The sequence below is a fragment of the Prionailurus bengalensis genome, chromosome D3 (genome assembly GCF_016509475.1).
Source record: "Prionailurus bengalensis isolate Pbe53 chromosome D3, Fcat_Pben_1.1_paternal_pri, whole genome shotgun sequence".
Classification (NCBI taxonomy): domain Eukaryota; kingdom Metazoa; phylum Chordata; class Mammalia; order Carnivora; family Felidae; genus Prionailurus; species Prionailurus bengalensis.
In genome coordinates this window covers 36,844,503-36,862,079 of record NC_057356.1, presented here as the reverse complement: position 1 = coordinate 36,862,079, position 17,577 = coordinate 36,844,503, and the positions used below count along the sequence as shown (strand labels likewise).

At 43.4% G+C, this 17,577-nt stretch overlaps 1 pseudogene; it reads left to right on the top strand.

Annotated features, from left to right (window-relative positions):
- The first annotated feature begins 1,402 nt into the window (after positions 1–1,402).
- LOC122470039 lies at positions 1,403–3,916 on the top strand (annotated as a pseudogene).
- Positions 3,917–17,577: the final 13,661 nt, after the last annotated feature.

The window sequence follows — 17,577 nt, the reverse complement described above, 5'->3', positions numbered from 1 at the left end:
AGGATGTGATCTTTACTTCAGTAGAATTTGGTTGCTATGGTAGTTGTGAAGAAGATTAATCTGTCCCAAAGAGACAGACATCCATCTATCAACTATCCAGCGGTGGCTTGAGGAAAGAAGCTAATCAACTTCTGAGTTTTCCATTTGCCTGCACTTCTAAGGTTAATAACCACGGTGCTCCAGAACTGGTGCTCTGAATTCTATACAGAACTGAGATGATCTTTTTCCACTGTCTATTTGGTCCTACAGGTGTATTTTGTTTTATCGTGCTTCCCTTTACTGTGCCGCACAGATATTGCATATTTTTCTTTATAAACTAAAGGTTTGTGGCAACCCCACGTCGAGCAACTCTATCAACACCAGTTTTCCAACAGCCTTTGCTCACTTCATGTCTCTGTGTCACATTTTTGAAACTTGCACAATATTTCGAAATTGCCATCATTATTATATTTGTTACGGTGCTCTGTGATCAGCGATCTGTGATATTACTATTGTAATTGTTGTGGGTACCACGAACCACACCTATATAAGAACATGAACTTAAGGGTGCTTGGGTTGTTCAGTCAGTTGATTATCTGACTTCGGCTCAGGTCATGATCTCACGGTCTATGAGTTCGAGCCCCGTGTTGGGCTCCGTGCTGACAGCTCGGAGCCTAGAGCCTGCTTTGGATTCTGTGTTTCCCTCTCTCTCTCTGCCACTCCCCCACTCATGCTCTGTCTCTCTCTCTTTCTCTCTCTTTCAAAAATAAACATTTAGGGGCGCCTGGGTGGCGCAGTCGGTTAAGCATCCGACTTCAACCAGGTCACGATCTCGCGGTCCGTGAGTTCGAGCCCCGCGTCGGGCTCTGGGCTGATGGCTCAGAGCCTGGAGCCTGTTTCCCATTCTGTGTCTCCCTCTCTCTCTGCTCCTCCCCCGTTCATGCTCTGTCTCTCTCTGTCCCAAAAATAAATAAAAATGTTAAAAAAAAAATAAATAAAAAAAATAAACATTTAAAAAATAAAAATAGGGGCGCCTGGGTGGTGCAGTCGGTTAAGTGTCCGACTTCAGCCAGGTCACAATCTCGCGGTCCGTGAGTTCCAGCCTCGCGTCAGGCTCTGGGCTGATGGCTCAGAGCCTGGAGCCTGTTTCTGATTCTGTGTCTCCCTCTCTCTCTGCCCCTCCCCCATTCATGCTCTGTCTCTCTCTGTCCCAAAAATAAACATTGAAAAAAAAATTAAAAATAAAATAAAATGAAATAATAATAATAAGAAGAAGAAGAAGAACATGAACTTAATCAATAAATGTTATGTGTGCTCTGACTGCTCCACCGACCTGCTGGTTTCTGTTTCCCTCCCTCTCCTCAGGCCTCCCTATTCCCTAAGGCACAACAATATTGAAATTAGGCCAGTTAATAACCCTAAAATGGCCTCTAAGTGTTCAAATAAGAGGAAGAGTCACACGGTCTCTCATTGTAAGTCAAAATGAGCTTAGGTGAGGAAGTCATGTCAAAAACTGAGAATGGCTGAAAGTTGGCCACTTGTGCCAAACAGTTTAGTCAAGTTGTGAAGGCAAAGGAAAAGTTCTGGAAGGAAATTAAAAGTGCTACTCCAGTGAACACATGAGTGATAAGAACGTGAAACAGACTTACTACTGATATGGATAAAGTTTGAGTGGTCTGGATAGAAACTCAAACCAGCGACGACATTCCCTTGAGCCAAAGGCTAATCCGGAGCAGCCCCTGACTCTCTTCAAATCTGGGAAGGCTGAGAGAGGTGAGGAAACTGCAGAAGAAAAGTTGGAAGCTGACAGAGGTTGGTTTGTGAGGATTAAGGAAAGAGGCCATTCACGTAACATCAAAGTACACGGGGAAGCAGCCAGTGCCGATGTAGAAGCTGCAGCAAATCATCCAGAAGGTCTGGCTTAGATCATTCATAAAGGTGGCTACACTCAACAACACATTTTCAGTGAGGAAGAAACAATCTTCTATTGAAAGAAGATGCCATCTAGGACTTTCAGAGTTAGACAGGAGAGAGAAGTCAAAGCCTGGCTTCAAAGCTTCAAAGGACAGGCTGAATGTCTTGTTAGTTGCTAATTCAGCTGGTGACTTTAAGTTGAAGTCAGTGCTCATTACCATTCTGGAAATCCTAGGGCCCTTAAGTATTATGCTAAATCTACTCTGCCTGTGCTCTCCAAACAGAACAACAGTGCCTGGATGACAGCACATTTGTTTACAGGATGGTTTACTGAATATTTTAAGCCCACTCTTGAGACCTACTGCTCAGGAAAAAAGATTCCTTTAAAAATGTTACTGTTTATTGACAGTGTACCTGGTCACCCAAGAGCTCTGATGGAGATGTTTGAGATGAATGTTTTCATGCCTGCGAACACATCTATTCTGCAGCCCATGGATCATTTTGGCTTTCAAGTCTTGTTATTTAAGAAACACATTCTGGGGGCGCCTGGGTGGCTCAGTCGGTTGAGCGTCTGACTTCGGCTCAGGTCACGATCTCACGGTCCGTGAGTTTGAGCCCTGCGTCAGGCTCTGGGCTGATGGCTCAGAGCCCGGAGCCTGCTTCCGATTCTGTGTCTCCCTCTCTCTTTGCCCCTCCCCTGTTCATGCTCTGTCTCTCTCTGTCTCAAAAATAAATAAACATTTTAAAAAATTAAAAAAAAAAAAAGAAACACATTCTGCAAGGCTATAACTGCCATAGACGGATTGCCTCTGATAGATCTGGGCAAAGTCAATTGAAAACATTCTGGAAAGGGTTCACCATTCTAGACGCCATTAAGAAGATTTGTGGTTCATGGAAAGAGGTCAAAATATCAACATTGCCAGGAGTTTGGAAGAAGTTGATTCCAACTCTTATGGATGACCTTGAGGGCTTCAAGACTTCAGTAGAGGGGCGCCTGGGTGGCGCAGTCGGTTAAGTGTCCGACTTCAGCCAGGTCACGATCTCGCGGTCCGGGAGTTCGAGCCCCGCGTCAGGCTCTGGGCTGATGGCTCAGAGCCTGGAGCCTGTTTCCGATTCTGTGTCTCCCTCTCTCTCTGCCCCTCCCCCATTCATGCTCTGTCTCTCTCTGTCCCAAAAATAAATAAACGTTGGAAAAAAAAAATTAAAAAAAAAAAAAAGACTTCAGTAGAGGAAGTCACTGCAGATGTGGTAGAAATAGCAAGAGACCTAGCATTAGAAGTGGAGCCTGCAGATGGGACTCACTGCTGTGATCTCGTGATAATACCTTACAAATACATGAGGAGTTGCTTCTGATGGGTGAGCAAGGAAAGTTGTTTCTTGTGATGGAAGCTACTCCTAGTAAAGCTGCTGTGAAGATTGTTGAAATGACAACAAAGGACTTAGAATATTCCACAAACTTAGTTTTTAAAGCAGCAGCGTTTGAGAGGATCGACTCCAATCCTGAAAGAAATTCTACCCTGAGTAAAATGCTATCAAACAGCATTGCATGGTGCAGAGAAATTGCTCATCAGAAAAAGAGCCAATCAGTGTGGCAAGCTTCAGTGCTGTCTTATTTTAAGAAATTGCCACAGCCACGCCTGCCTTCATCAACCACCACCCTGATGAGTCAGCAGCCATCAGCGTGAAGGCAGGACCCTCCACCATCAAAAAGATTGCAACTCGCCGAAAGCCCAGATGATGGTTAGCCTTTCTTAGTAATGAAGTATTTTTTTAATTAAGGTATGTACATTGTTTTTTAGACATAATGTTATTGTACACTTAATAACTACAGTATAGTATAAAATAACTTTAATAGGCACTGGAGAACCTACGAATTCATTTGTCTCACTCTACTTTTATTTGCAGTAGCCTGGAACTGAACCCACAATATCTCTGAAGTGGGTTTCTACTTGTCCTGCCATCTACAAATTTCTTCTTTCCTTTCTTGCTTTCTTTCTATTTATTTATCCCCCCCCTCATTTCACTTTCCCCGCTACTAGTTGGGAAGTCCCGAAATACATTTTTTTCCTAATTAATATTTGTTGAAGTCTAAAGTAAATCTATGTCTCTACTGTCTTATACAAGGTCTTCAAAATAATTCTGATGACCTCTGTCCCCGCTTATTATGCACTGTTACTCACATTTTGTATTTTAGTACCCACGTGCATTTTGCATTTTAATCTCTTTTTAAAATAAATCACGTAAGACATTTAAATTATTTTTAATGCAGCCTATGGTTTAGTTTTGTCCCAATATTTAGCTTTTTTTTTTTTTTTCATCATTCTATTGTCTAGCTCAGATTTCCCATCTGGGAATCACATTTTTTCTTTAACTAATGTGCATCCTTTCAAATTTCCTTTGGTTAGAGTATGCTAATCATTATTGGAAAATGCTATTACTTTTTATTTATCTAAAGATATCTTTGGGACAATTGGGTGGATATTTTGGGGGGCATCTGGGTGGCTCAGTAGGTTAATAGTCGGACTCTTGATTTTGGCTCAGGTCATGATCCCAGGGTAATGGGATCAAGCCCTGCATCAGACTCCACACTCAGTTTGGAGCCTGCTTGGGATTTTCTCTCTCTCTCTCTCTCTCTCTCTCTCTGCTCCTCTCCCCTGCTTCTACTCTGTCAATCTCTCTCTCAAAAAACATTTTTTTTTAATCTTGGTTTTTTTCCTCATTATTGGATGACATTTTTTGCCAGGTCTATCTCTAGGCTGATTGTCATTTTCTCTTAGCATGGAGTCTATTTTCCACTGTGTCTTGTCTTCCATTGTTTTGTTTTGTTTTGTTCTGAAAAGTCAGATGTCGGTATAATTGCTGTTTCATTTTTTTTTTAAGGCAATTCATCTTTTATCTGTGACTGTTTTCATGAAATGCTTTTCTTTGCATCTGTTCTTGGACACTTTCATTATGATGAAAATTTAGAGTTTTTATTTCCTAGGCTTGGTTGGGATTCACTAGCTTCTTCAATCTGTGAATCGATGTTTTTCCTCAGTTCTAGGTAATTCTCAGCAGTTGTAAGATTGCCTCTCTCTATTCCAGCCACTCTTTCTGAAACTCCAGTTCAGAGTTTGTTAGATTTTTCACACTCCATCATAGTCTTAACCTTGTTTTCTTATTCTTCATCACTTTTTCTCACTAGGCTGAATTCTAGACAATTTCTTTAGATGTATCTCCTACTTAATGAGTTTTTCTTCAGCTAAGTCTCGGTTACTTAAACAACATTCAATGCTTTTTTAATTTCAATTGTTATATTTTTAATTTCTAGATATACTACTTGGTTCTTAGTCCAATCTCCTAGATCTTTCTTTCTAATATTTTCCTTATTACTATTTTTGATCCTTTTTCTTTCCATGTCACTTAACATATTAAACATACTTATTTAAAAAAATTTTTTTAACATTTATTCATTTTTGAAAGGCAGAGAGAGACAGAGCACGAATGGGGGAGGGGCAGAGAGAGGGGGAGACACAGAATCGGAAGCAGGCTCCAGGCTCGGAGCTGTCAGCCCAGAGCCTGACGCGGGGCTCGAACTCACGGACCGCGAGATCATGACCTGAGCCGAAGTCGGCCACTTAACTGACTGAGCCACCCAGGCTCCCCTAAACATACTTATTTCTATAATCTGATCATTTTAATATCTAAGGTCTTATTCCAGTTCTGCTAGCTTTTTGCCAAAGGCAACAGAAATGATCATCATTGTTGTGATTTTTGACTGTGAAGCTTTATCTGAAGGAACTGGAGGAATCCCTTGAAACCTAGGGTGAAGGTGGGGAAGAGATTCCTCCAGAAAGGATCTGCATTTGCTTTTGTTGGTTCTTGCTGGCCTTGCCTGCCTGAGATGGCTTTGTGCTAATGAATACAACTGAAGCTTCACTACCCAATTTGGGGCTGCATACCTGCTGGTAGGAGTATTTTTCAATACCCTACCCAAATCTGTAGGACAGGATATTTCTATAGCTATACCCTGGAGAAAGGATTATGGGTTGACTCCCAGTTCACCCTTATCTTGAGGGTTAGCCGTTTGGTTGGATTTGACATGTCTTGCAGGGCGGTGGGCAGACTTCTTTCTCCCTTTGGGCAGACCCCGGGCTTTGCCTCCTTTTCTCTTGCCCTAAAAACTATGGAGATTTAAGCTCAGGTTCATCTAGGTTTGGCAAATGCTTTGGTTTTAAATACCTGCCTCAGTGATTCCCTCCCATCTCTGAATTCCCACTTCCCAGGTCTCTGCGGCACATACAATTTTTTCTTGAGTATGACACCCAGAATTTGTATTTGTTTTACATGGGATCATCACTCAGGTTTGGCCGTGGATACTTGAGACAAAAGCCCGGAATTGAGGCCTTATGGAAATGTCAGCTGACATCTGCAGCTTTCAAGTGACTTCATGTGTGTATGACATACATTGTAAAGACAAATGTTTTTGGTAAATTTCATCAATTAAGCCTTAATAAAATGTTTATTGTATTTGTTCTGATTGTATTTTTAGGTGCTCATTACAGACACTAAATGCGCTGGAAAAGTATCAGTGAGAAACTTAGCATTACCCCCTTCATCTCACCATCTAGAAGTCACCACGGTTCATGTTTTGTTAAATCCATTTTTTAAAAATTTAATTTATTTATTTTTGAGAGAGAGAGAGCATGAGCAGGGGAGAGGCAGAGAGACAGAGACAGAGACAGAGAGACAGAGACAGAGAAACAGAGAATTCCAAGCAGGCTCCATGCCGTCAGAGTGGAGCCCAATGTGGTGCCCAAACCCATGAAACCGCGAGATCATGACCTGAGCCAAAATCAAGAGTCAGACACTTAACGGACTGAGCCACCCAGGTGCCCCTTAATCTACTTTTATCCAGCTTTTGGTATGCTATGCTGTCTTTAAATAGTTGAGAACACATTGTTTTAAATGCATTTGTTTAACTGGAAGGCGATCATTCTTTTTTGAGATATAAGTCACAGGACACCATTATTTCTCTCCTTGTCTATTCTGAGGTCATAGTGGATCAGTTAACTGCTTGTAAGATATACTACATTGTTTGGCGTAATCTATCCTGGCGGATCTAATCAAAAGAATCCACTCAGGAAACCATGAGGGAACAGTAATTGAAGAAACAGTGGAGGGAGGGGTGGTAAGGCATCCGGCTTTACCTTGCAGAAGGAATAAGACCATGCAGCAGGGGCAAGGCCATGTTTTACATGCTGTTGCAAGCTGTGTCTGAGCTCCATTTAGCAGAAAGGGTTGTATGATTGCACCTGGGACTGAAAGGATCCTTTGTACTTTACAAATAAAAATGCCTCAATATAACAATGCAGTCACAATTACAGAAGTTTCACATTAGCTCAGACCTCTGTGGGCCTGTCTCTGAGATACAGATAGAATTGTGTCCACGTCATGCCCCATGCAAAGACCTGAGCAAGCCCATCTTGACTCGCTGTAGTAGATAAGGGCTTTTTATCCAAGTTACTGAAAAAAGAAAAAAACTCTGAAAAGGACAAATATCCACAATTTATCTGAAATAATTTGATCTATAACCATGCCTTCCTCCTCACTGAAGTCTGGAAAAGGGCCTCCCAGAGTGAACATAGACCCAATTTCTTAATGGGTGGAGGTGTAAGGGGTACAGAAGACAGTGGAATTGGATTCCAACAGAAAATCCCAAGGTCATAGATGTGAGCAAGGCCACGGAAACCCTGAACACCTTCCTTAGACCTCAATGAGCACAAAAGATGGTGTCGTTTTGTAATTCCTTCAGCCAGAAGTCTTAGGTGAATATACACGGACTCTGTGGAGCCAAACGAAGGACGACAGTCATTACGCTTTACTGAGGGGGTGTAGGACCTCCTTCCATGACAAAAAAGCGCAGTCTCTGGTGTCACAAAGATCTGAGTCCAAATGTCAGGCCAGTGGCTTCCTGACTGGGTGAACTCACAAGAGGGATTTAACATCTCATCCGCAACGTAGTGATGGTAAGATCCATCATTGCAGGGTTGCTGGAAGGATTGAAAATGATCTCTCTAATGAACCTGGCACGAGATAAAAGGCAGAGATTTCACCTGGCTGTGTAATTCCATGAGTTCTGGGACCATTCCTTGATCATTATAGCTTCGAAAGTAGCTAACATGAGTAGGTGTTCTGTAAACAGTCATCAAATGAATGGGCAAAGCATTCAGGTGTAGAACTAATTGATCTTGGTCAAAGGTGTGTTACCACCTTATCAAGAAGCTTTCACTGGGACCAACCTTGTTGATGCTTTCTGACTGGGGTGTCCCGACAGCTGCAAGGATGAAAGTTGTCCGTTTTCTGCGCCCCGCAGCCTCAGACATCTGGACCTTATGGCCATGCTTATTGCCTGAGACCTGACTCTGTCCGAAGGAGACCAGATGTCTGGTCCATACCAGCTCTGATGTACCCTCCCCTCCCTTTGCCCCTTCCCATTGACTTCTCAACCCGTCCATCTGATCCATCACCTCCCACATACCGCTTGTGGGAAAGAAGAACCAGATGGAAGCAAAAGGGAAGAAACGTATTTGCAGGTATGGCAGAGGAGGACATTGAAAGTTGAGCCCCACTGCGAGAAACGATCAAATAGTTTTACCAGGAGGCAGATTTAATAAATTATAGCAGTGAGTCAGTAGCGTGATGTCAGACAAATGAAATATTTAACACGATGTAATAATCCCTCCAGTAATGTTAGAATGTTTGCATTTGTTAATCTAAAGCACTCCCTGATGAGACAGCTGGATGGTGAACATGCTGGAAGACTTCTGTCTAAATCATGGCATCCCCTAGAGTCAGAGGAGGGATGTCCTCTTTCCAGGCCTGCCAGGGTGGTGGGATTTATCCCTCAATGTGGCATACTGTCTTCTAATTAATGAATAATGAGTTGAAGGACACCTAGAAAATTACTCTCCTGCTCTCTCCCCTGTGAACAGAATTTGTACATGTCTCTTGCACACGCCCTTCTCAGGTGGGGAGGCTGGTCAAGGACCTCTGCTTACCTCTCACCCTGTAATTTGGTATCTGCTGTGAATGGAGGAGACATACAATAAGTATTCCCCAGCCTGGTGGTCAGTTTTCTTGTCCACAAAACGGACCTGCTGAGGCTTAGTCAACATTCAGGTTTCTACTTAATGGCATAAAAGAAAAAAAAAAAAAGAAAAAGAAGAAGAAAAAGAAAAAAAGAAGCCTTTATTTAGAATTCCCAGGCTCTAAATGTCCATCAACTGATGAATGGATAAAGAAATTGTGGTTTATATACACAATGGAGTACTACATGGCAATGAGAAAGAACGAAATATGGCCCTTTGTAGCAACGTGGATGGAACTGGAGAGCGTGATGCTAAGTGAAATAAGCCATACAGAGAAAGACAGATACCATATGTTTTCACTCTTCTGTGGATCCTGAGAAACTTAACAGAAACCCATGGGGGAGGGGAAGGAAAAAAAAAAAGAGGTTAGAGTGGGAGAGAGCCAAAGCATAAGAGACTCTTAAAAACTGAGAACAAACTGAGGGTTGATGGGGGGTGGGAGGGAGGGGAGGGTGGGTGATGGGTATTGAGGAGGGCACCTTTTGGGATGAGCACTGGGTGTTGTATGGAAATCAATTTGACAATAAATTTCATATATTGAAAAAAAAAAAAAGAATTCCCAGGCTCACATAAAATAGAGTTGTTATTTCAAGACCAAACTGCTTAGATAATCAACTCACGGCACTGTTATTAATTTACGTATTAAGTAGTTGGTATCCATTTCTGGATTACTTTCATTTGTTAATTAAACAGTACCTCTAAGGGAGACAAAGACAATTGAATTGTCACTATGTCCCGGCGGCCCCCTTCGCTGACTGAGAAGTCTTTCCACAACACAATTGCAAACTCACCAAGGGCCAGATTACTGCATGTGACAGGGACAGGTGTTGCTCCAGCCACCCGTCAGTCACTGTAGGATTCCTCTGCCCGGCCCTCCCCACCTCTGCTCTGAGAGCAACACTTACGTCTCCCACTTGCAAAGGAAAACCAGGGATGTGGCTTTTGGCACAAACGATACATTGATGACTTCTTTTAAGCCTCAGTTGGTCAATGCAGTTAGGTCATGAAAATTATCTAATTAGCCAGACCCAGGGAGCATATACCTCCCTGTGTGGTCGTTCAAGAGAGCTGTATCTGTGGTATTTCTGGTTGATAGAAGTAGAGGATGCCAATTATACAGTTTGGGGCAGTGGCCAAATATCCATCAAAGGCTGGACAATAATCGGCTCTATTATTTGCAAGCAAAGCGGGTTTGGTCACAGCTTCCAGAAGTCAAAGGCTACCAATTTTACTGGCTGCATCCCCGAAATGTTTCTATTTAGACAAAGAGCTGGCAAGGACCATATTCCCTTACTTTGCAGAAGTGGCTAAAACAGCTGTTTTAAGACGTTCTTCTGGAATGGCAGACAATGACAAACTCTCAGCTGCCCTGTGGCTTCTGGGACGCTCAAGGCATGCTGGAATTGGGAAGGCTGTAGAGCGAGCACATATATATGTAGTTATTCCCTGGGACACTTGCTTGTTTGTGTATCTGTTGGTTGATTGCAAGATCCCCGGAGAAGATAAAGAAGGCTTCTTGGTAACAGTGTATCTTAGGAAAATTCTGATAACGTTATGCACAGAATTCTGGAACATTTTTACTTCTGATGCACAATTTATCCCTGATTCAACTACCCAGAACCACTATTGTTCCTTTGGGAGTGAAGGGCAGTGTTTCCCTGTTTATTATGCTACAATTTCTCAAACTCTCCCTTCCTGTATAACAAGGTGCCCGGCTCCGTTTCTGAACCCTCAGCCCCGTGACCTTATTCTCCATCTTTTATTGGTTTCCCCTTTAGATCTCAAGTATTTGATCTCTTCCCAACTGCATCTCAACAATGGAAAACAATTAGGGAATGTTCTAAAAGGAAAAGTGAGAAGTTTGATATATTTCCAAGTAGTGACATACTACTGGTAACAGGGAGAGGAAAAGGTCAATCAATATTCATTTCTGGTTTGAGAAGGATGAAGCTTGATTGTTTGAGAGGATCGTGTCTCCCATAGGTACAGGATTCACTGGGTTCTTCTCCTTAACAGCTGGTGTATGGAAGTGAGCCCGAGGGGCAGGGAAGCAATGGGGCATCCCTGGTTTGCTCCAGTAAGCCAATCAGAAAGAACTGTTACCAGATCCAGAATCCTGGGATACCCCCAAAGCTCTTTATTAACAGAGTCATCCCCAAACGCCAGCAGAGGAGTGTTCCCCGAGCTCTTTGGGACCGCAGATCTCCCGAAGGCACATCATATCCCATCATCTCCCAAGCCTCCCTGCTCCCCAAAGATATTGGGGGAAGTCAAGGATCAGGGCGCTGTTACTGGAGGTCACGTTTGATAGGTTTCCTTCTGTTGGGAGATTTCTGGGACAAGGAGAGAATACGGTCATCATTCCTATCCTTTTGGTTGGCTGGACCCCAACGGAGAGGACACTCAGCAAAGCTGGCACTTCTACTCTGTACGAGGCTGTTAGGTGCTGTCAAGTGTTTCTCCGCCATGCCATCACGATTTGGCTGTGAATAAATGCCAGAGCTAAGAGTTTGCACTTAGGATCTGTTGCTCCCAAAGTCCCTGTCTTTCCAGTAATGGGCTGAGCCTGACATGTCAAGGATCCAGGTCCCGAGGACACAGCACATGGTGAAAGAGATATTGGCCACCATTTGGGGTTTCAAGTCAATTCCTCAGAAGGGTTTATGGCTGACTTGGGGGGGTTGTCTCACGCCCATGGACAGACCCAAAACCTCTTGAGGTGAGGTCCCCCCCACCTTCCACAGGGGCAGGCATGGGGTGGGGGTGGGGGCACAGGGAGCCCTGGCCTCAGCCAGGGAAGGAAGCAGCGTTCTAGGAGCTAAAGCCCACTGGACAGGCCACACATGTTATCTTTTTTTAAGTATCCAGAAAGTTCAGGGCACCTGGGTAGATCAGTCGGTTGAGCATCCGGCTCTTGATTCCGGCTCAGGTCGAGATCTCACGGTTTGTGAGATCCAGCCCCATGTCAGGCTCCACACTGTCAGCTTGGGATTCTCTCTCTCCCCCTCTCTCTCTGCCCCTATCTCGTTCACTCGCTCTTGTTCTTGTTCTCTCAAAATAAATAAATAAACATTAAAAAAAAGTATCCAGAAGTTTCAATAAGAACAGGCAGTAAAGCCCGGATTTCTGAGTAGTTCATTGTCACAATTAATTCTCTCACCAGGTGAAATAGTGTGAATGCTTTTTGCTACTTCATTTAATCCCCCTCCTCACCTAACACCCAGAAGGTTTGAATGACCCCCATTATGCAAGGGGATAAAAGGAATCTTGAAGTTGTTGCAGGTAGATGCTAGCCCTAGAACAATGAGTGTTCCAGACAGCCCAGGGCCCCCCAGGGTAGGCCTTTCGGTGGGGTCATGGGGTGGGTGTCAGGGACAGCATTTGATGAGGGTGCTGATAATGATGGGGTGGGGGGGATCTTCTCACTAACCAAGTATTCTGCTCGCTGAATGTCATCCTGGACTCCCTCGAGGGATCCGGAACAAGAGAAGCAGAGCACGAGGTTCCCCCTGGATTTTCTCTCCAAGGAGGTGCCCCAGCCACAGATAGACCAGGATGAAATACTCTGGGTTTTTTTTAAGTTTATTAAGTTTATTTATTTCTTTTGAGAGAGAGAGAGAGAGAGAGAGAGAGAGAGAGAGAGAGAGAGAATGAGAGCAGGCAAGGGGCAGAGAGAGAGAGAATCCCAAGCAGTCTCTGCACTGTCAGTCCAGAGCCCCACGTGGGGCTTGAACCCACCGACAGTGAGATCATCACCTGAGCCGAAACCAAGAGTCAGATGCTGAACCGACTAAGCCACCCAGGAGCCCTCCAGGATGAAATATTCTTATGGGGCAGTGAGCACTTTATGACATCCCTATCATTCATTCCTTTGGTCTGTTTATTGATCAGACACTTAAAACTTTCAATGTTTAGTCTTCTTGGAGCTGGTCAGTGATGCAGTAATTTTTATACTGGGGGAGGGAAATGCAAAGAAGGTTTTCTCATTGTAAAAGGTCATCTGATTCCATCTGCCTAAGGTCCCATTAAAATAATGATCAATTGATAAGAAAAGGATATATTCACAACCCCCTCTTGCCAGAATTTGGAAAGACTTTCCACAATCTGTAGCACTAATGTGATTCAGTGGAGAAGGTGGTAGCTGGCCCATCCCAGTGGGGCCCCCAGGAATGAGCCATCCTGCTGCCTGGGACAATGTAGCGTCCCTTTCATCCCTCCCACAGTCGGCCCTGGTTCAGACACTCTGCATCTGTACCAAACAGTTAAGTGTAATGCCTTGACCCTCTCGATGGTACTTTTTGACACAATCAAAAATCTGTCTTCCTCCTCCCCAAAGAAGTACTTCTGTTCTTAGATCGGGTCAGGAAATTCTGGGGCATCTGAGGGAGAAAGCCACATTCTGGAGAGAGAGAGAGAGCACAGATAAGGCGCAGTTTAACCACAAATTAAAGATGACAGAGTCGGGGCGATCCTTGTGGTAACGCATCCTGAGGGCTGTTGCTTTTTAGGTTCTCACATTTTACAAAAGGTCAGAACGTCAGGCAGTGAGGATAGGAAACATAGAGTAGATGCAAACCCCATAGACAGTGGAGAAGAATGTGCATGTCCCCTGCTCTTACGGGGTAAAGAGGGGACAGGGCACGCAGCATGTTCATTCTCCTTCTCTTGTGTTGGTGGGAGCTCTGTGTTCTTGGACAAGGAAACAGGAAAAGGAGAGAATGCCTTTGAAAAAACCTTGCGGACCAAAGGCAGTGAACCTCATGCCAAAATTTCACTGGAAGAAATGTCTTTCTAAGCCACTAAAACATTTTAAAGAAAAATTATCATCCTTCCTAGGATGAAAACCTACGTGGTCTTCTTGAAAGCAGAACAAAATGTCAAAGGGAGAGGAACCAATATGGACCCAAGACAGAATGTAAAGGAAAGGACGATAATGAAAGAAGGAAATATTACTATTACAGAGAACTAAAAATTCAAGGTTGTATTAATCCACTTGGATACAGTCAAGAGCAGAAGTGGCACCTTGGAAACAGGTCAGGAGTGAGGAAGACAAACCTGAGATGTTCTCCCAGAACCAAGAGAAAAGGGAATCATGCATAAAAACTGGGACCAATGCAGACTGGCAGGTAAAAAGGAAGGGCAGTGTGGGGGTCAAGAGCATGAGCCTCAGGGTCACAGACATGCCCTTGGAGCTCAGCCCCAGCGCTTACTGTGTGTGTGGACAGGGACTCATCTTTCATCTGCCAAACAGTGATGACAAGGGCTTCTACTCAGCACTGTGCTGGGGATACCACACCAATGTGTGTAAAAAATCAGCATGAAAACGGTACATGTGAGCACTCAGTGTGGTTAAAAGGAGAGAGAGGCAGGGGAGGAAAGTCATGGTTGTTTCCCACAGAAAAGACCAAGTGGGACACATGGAATAATCATCAAAGACATAGTGGGGGGAGTGGAGGATAATTCTACTGAGTCTGAGCTGAAAAGAGGTCCTGAGTGTGATTTAAAAGAGATCACCAAATGAAGGCATCAATAATATGAGATGTCATTATAACATTTCTGAATTGCTAGGCTTAGGGAACAAAATGCAACAAGCATTCAGGCAGAAAAAAATAGGTTACCCATGAAAGTTCAGAAATTAGGATGGCCTCAGACAATCATTAAATACCAGAATCTGATGATAGAAGGTCGGCCATTTTGAAGGTAGGCAATTGCAAACCCAATATATACATCCTGTGGAGTTACTTTTCATATGAAGACAACAGAAAGAGATTTCTGAATATTTAAAGTTTAGGAAATAGGCATTAATGAACTACTGCTTTATTTTTTTTATTTTTTTAACGATTATTCATTTTTGAGAGATGGAGAGAGACAGAGCATGGGTGGGGGAAGGGCAGAGAGAGAGGGAGACACAGAATCTGAAGCAGGTTCCAGGCTCTGAGCTGTCAGCACAGAGCCCGATGCGAGGCTCAAACCCATGGACCGTAAGATCATGACCTGAGCTGAAGTTGGACGCTTAACAGACTGAACCGCCCAGGCGCCCCAAAGATCTACTGCTTTAGATGTCCTCTGGCCAACCAAGAAATTAACTACTATATTGTGATATAAAAAAACTAATAATGAACCATGAAATCTGTTACATAGAGAATAGAATCTATACATTTGTTATAAATGTAGCTTGAAAGCATTCTGGAAATTTCTAATTTAATGTAGAATTATATTTGATAGAAAGGTAATAATTTAATAAGAGTGAACTGGTCTAAAATCCCAGATTTAATTAATAAACTCTGGGATATAGGAGGTGATACTGAATTAAAGCAATGCTAAATACATCATCTTATATGGGATATGGGGTTCAGAAAAGCTGCCATGTCACTGTTTTGCTCTGGAACTTAGGGAAGTACACATAAAGTAATACTTTGATAGCTTAAAAGAAAGCCCTTGTTAGATTTAAAATAGGGTATGACTTCCAGATCTTTGGAAATAATGTAAGCAGGCAAAACCCAGTGTATTAACAAAAAACTGAAAACACAAGACTAAGCAAAAAGCCATACAAAACAGTAAACTTTTAAACATGAGGGAAGATATGCAGAACTTAATCTATAGACACAGTGCAGTTCTAACCTTACTACGTGTGTGCACCTGTGTGGGTGGAGGTCAGGCTAACATTTGTTAGTTTCTAGAAGAACATACATTGTTTTTGCATTTAGAGAAAACCAATAATATAAGAAGAACAAAAACAACAAAAGAAAAAGTGGGCCAAGATGTAGACAGGCACCCAGGACGTGGCCAGGCCAAAGCCTTGGTCACCTGGAGGTGGCCGATGGGTGCAGGGTTTTTGCAAAGGGCTTCGTGAGTGGGCAGGTCTGTTACCACCAGCCTCTGCTCCCAGCTTCTCATTTCTTTGTCAGAGAGCTTGGACTCAGGTCTTTGCTCCTGTAGATTTAAATTGTATATAAGATGCTGACTTAACTTCTATTCTTCCAATGATATGTATGCCTTAATAGGTATACGATTTAAATGAATAACTTTCTAACGGTGGGCATCCAGGAAACAGAAAAAAACACTTGCGTGGAGCACCCTGCTTAACCCTCTGAACCCGGGCTCACCTACCCATTTGGTGCAGCAGGCACTGTGCTTGAGCCCACTAAAGCTTAGGGGCCCGTGGAAATGTTTAAATTGTGACTTCTTTTAAAAGCAGAAGCGAATCTGAATATAATAACAAACATATAATAACGGATCCAGCCAGTATGACTTTTGTCTTTTTACCAGCACAAACGTACAATATTATTTTAAATATTTTTTTATGGCGGAAGAGGCACTTGGAGGCAAAAATGTCCAGGGTTCCTGGAAGTCATCATGCAGGCCTGTCACGAAATCACAGCACCCTGAGTTCACTGCACCCCTGAACTCACAGCTCCCCTCGGCTCATAGATCACTAAACTCATGGCACCCTGAGCTCACGGCACTCAGCTCCTAGCATCTGTGAACCCACAGCACGCCTGAAATCACAGCACTCTTGGGCTGACTGCAGCTCTGGAGTCTATACACTTTAATTTGAAAGGCTACAGTTACTAGAAGGTAAGAAGCACTCGTCCAAAGGATGTGTTCAATAATGTGAGACACACAATTTGGCAGGAAGTGAAGAGTTAGGAAGGTGTATATGGCTTAACATGTTTCATTTTTTTTTTAATTTTTTTTTCAACGTTTATTTATTTTTGGGACAGAGAGAGACAGAGCATGAACGGGGGAGGGGCAGAGAGAGAGGGAGACACAGAATCGGAAACAGGCTCCAGGCTCCGAGCCATCAGCCCAAAGCCTGACGCGGGGCTCGAACTCACAGACCGCGAGATCGTGACCTGGCTGAAGTCGGACGCTTAACCGACTGCGCCACCCAGGCGCCCCTTAACATGTTTCATTTTTATAAATACACCATGCAGGGGCGCCTGGGTGGCTCAGTCGGTTGAGCGTCTGACTTCGCTCAGGTCACTATCTCACAGTCCATGAGTTCGAGCCCCGCATTGGGCTCTGTGCTGACGGCTCAGAGCCTGGAGCCTGCTTCAGATTCTGTGTCTCCCTCTCTCTCTGGCCCTCCCCCGTTCATGCTCTGTCTCTCTCTGTCTCAAAAATAAATAAATGTTAAAAAAATTTTTTTTTAAATAAATAAATAAATACACCATGCATAGCAGTTACGGCACCGACTAAATTAACACGCGTCATTTTGTATAAGCCAGAAACATCTGGGTTTACTTAAAATGGAAAAAGGAAGCCGGGATTAAAAAAAAAAACCCAACATATATATTGACATAGATCTGTTTGACCATTAGTCCTGGCTTGGCAAATAATTATTGAACAAGTAGGCTTCTAGTCACCGAGGATTCAGTAGCGAATGAGACCAAGTCTTCCCCTCACGGACCTCACCTCCTCCAGGGACAGAGACAGAGCCGACAAGAAAAGAAATGCCTAACAGTGGTGCGTTCATGGGAGTTCATTATGTTATTTTGCTGTATCTCCACTATATATTATTCCATATAGTATTAACAACTATGAAGAAAAA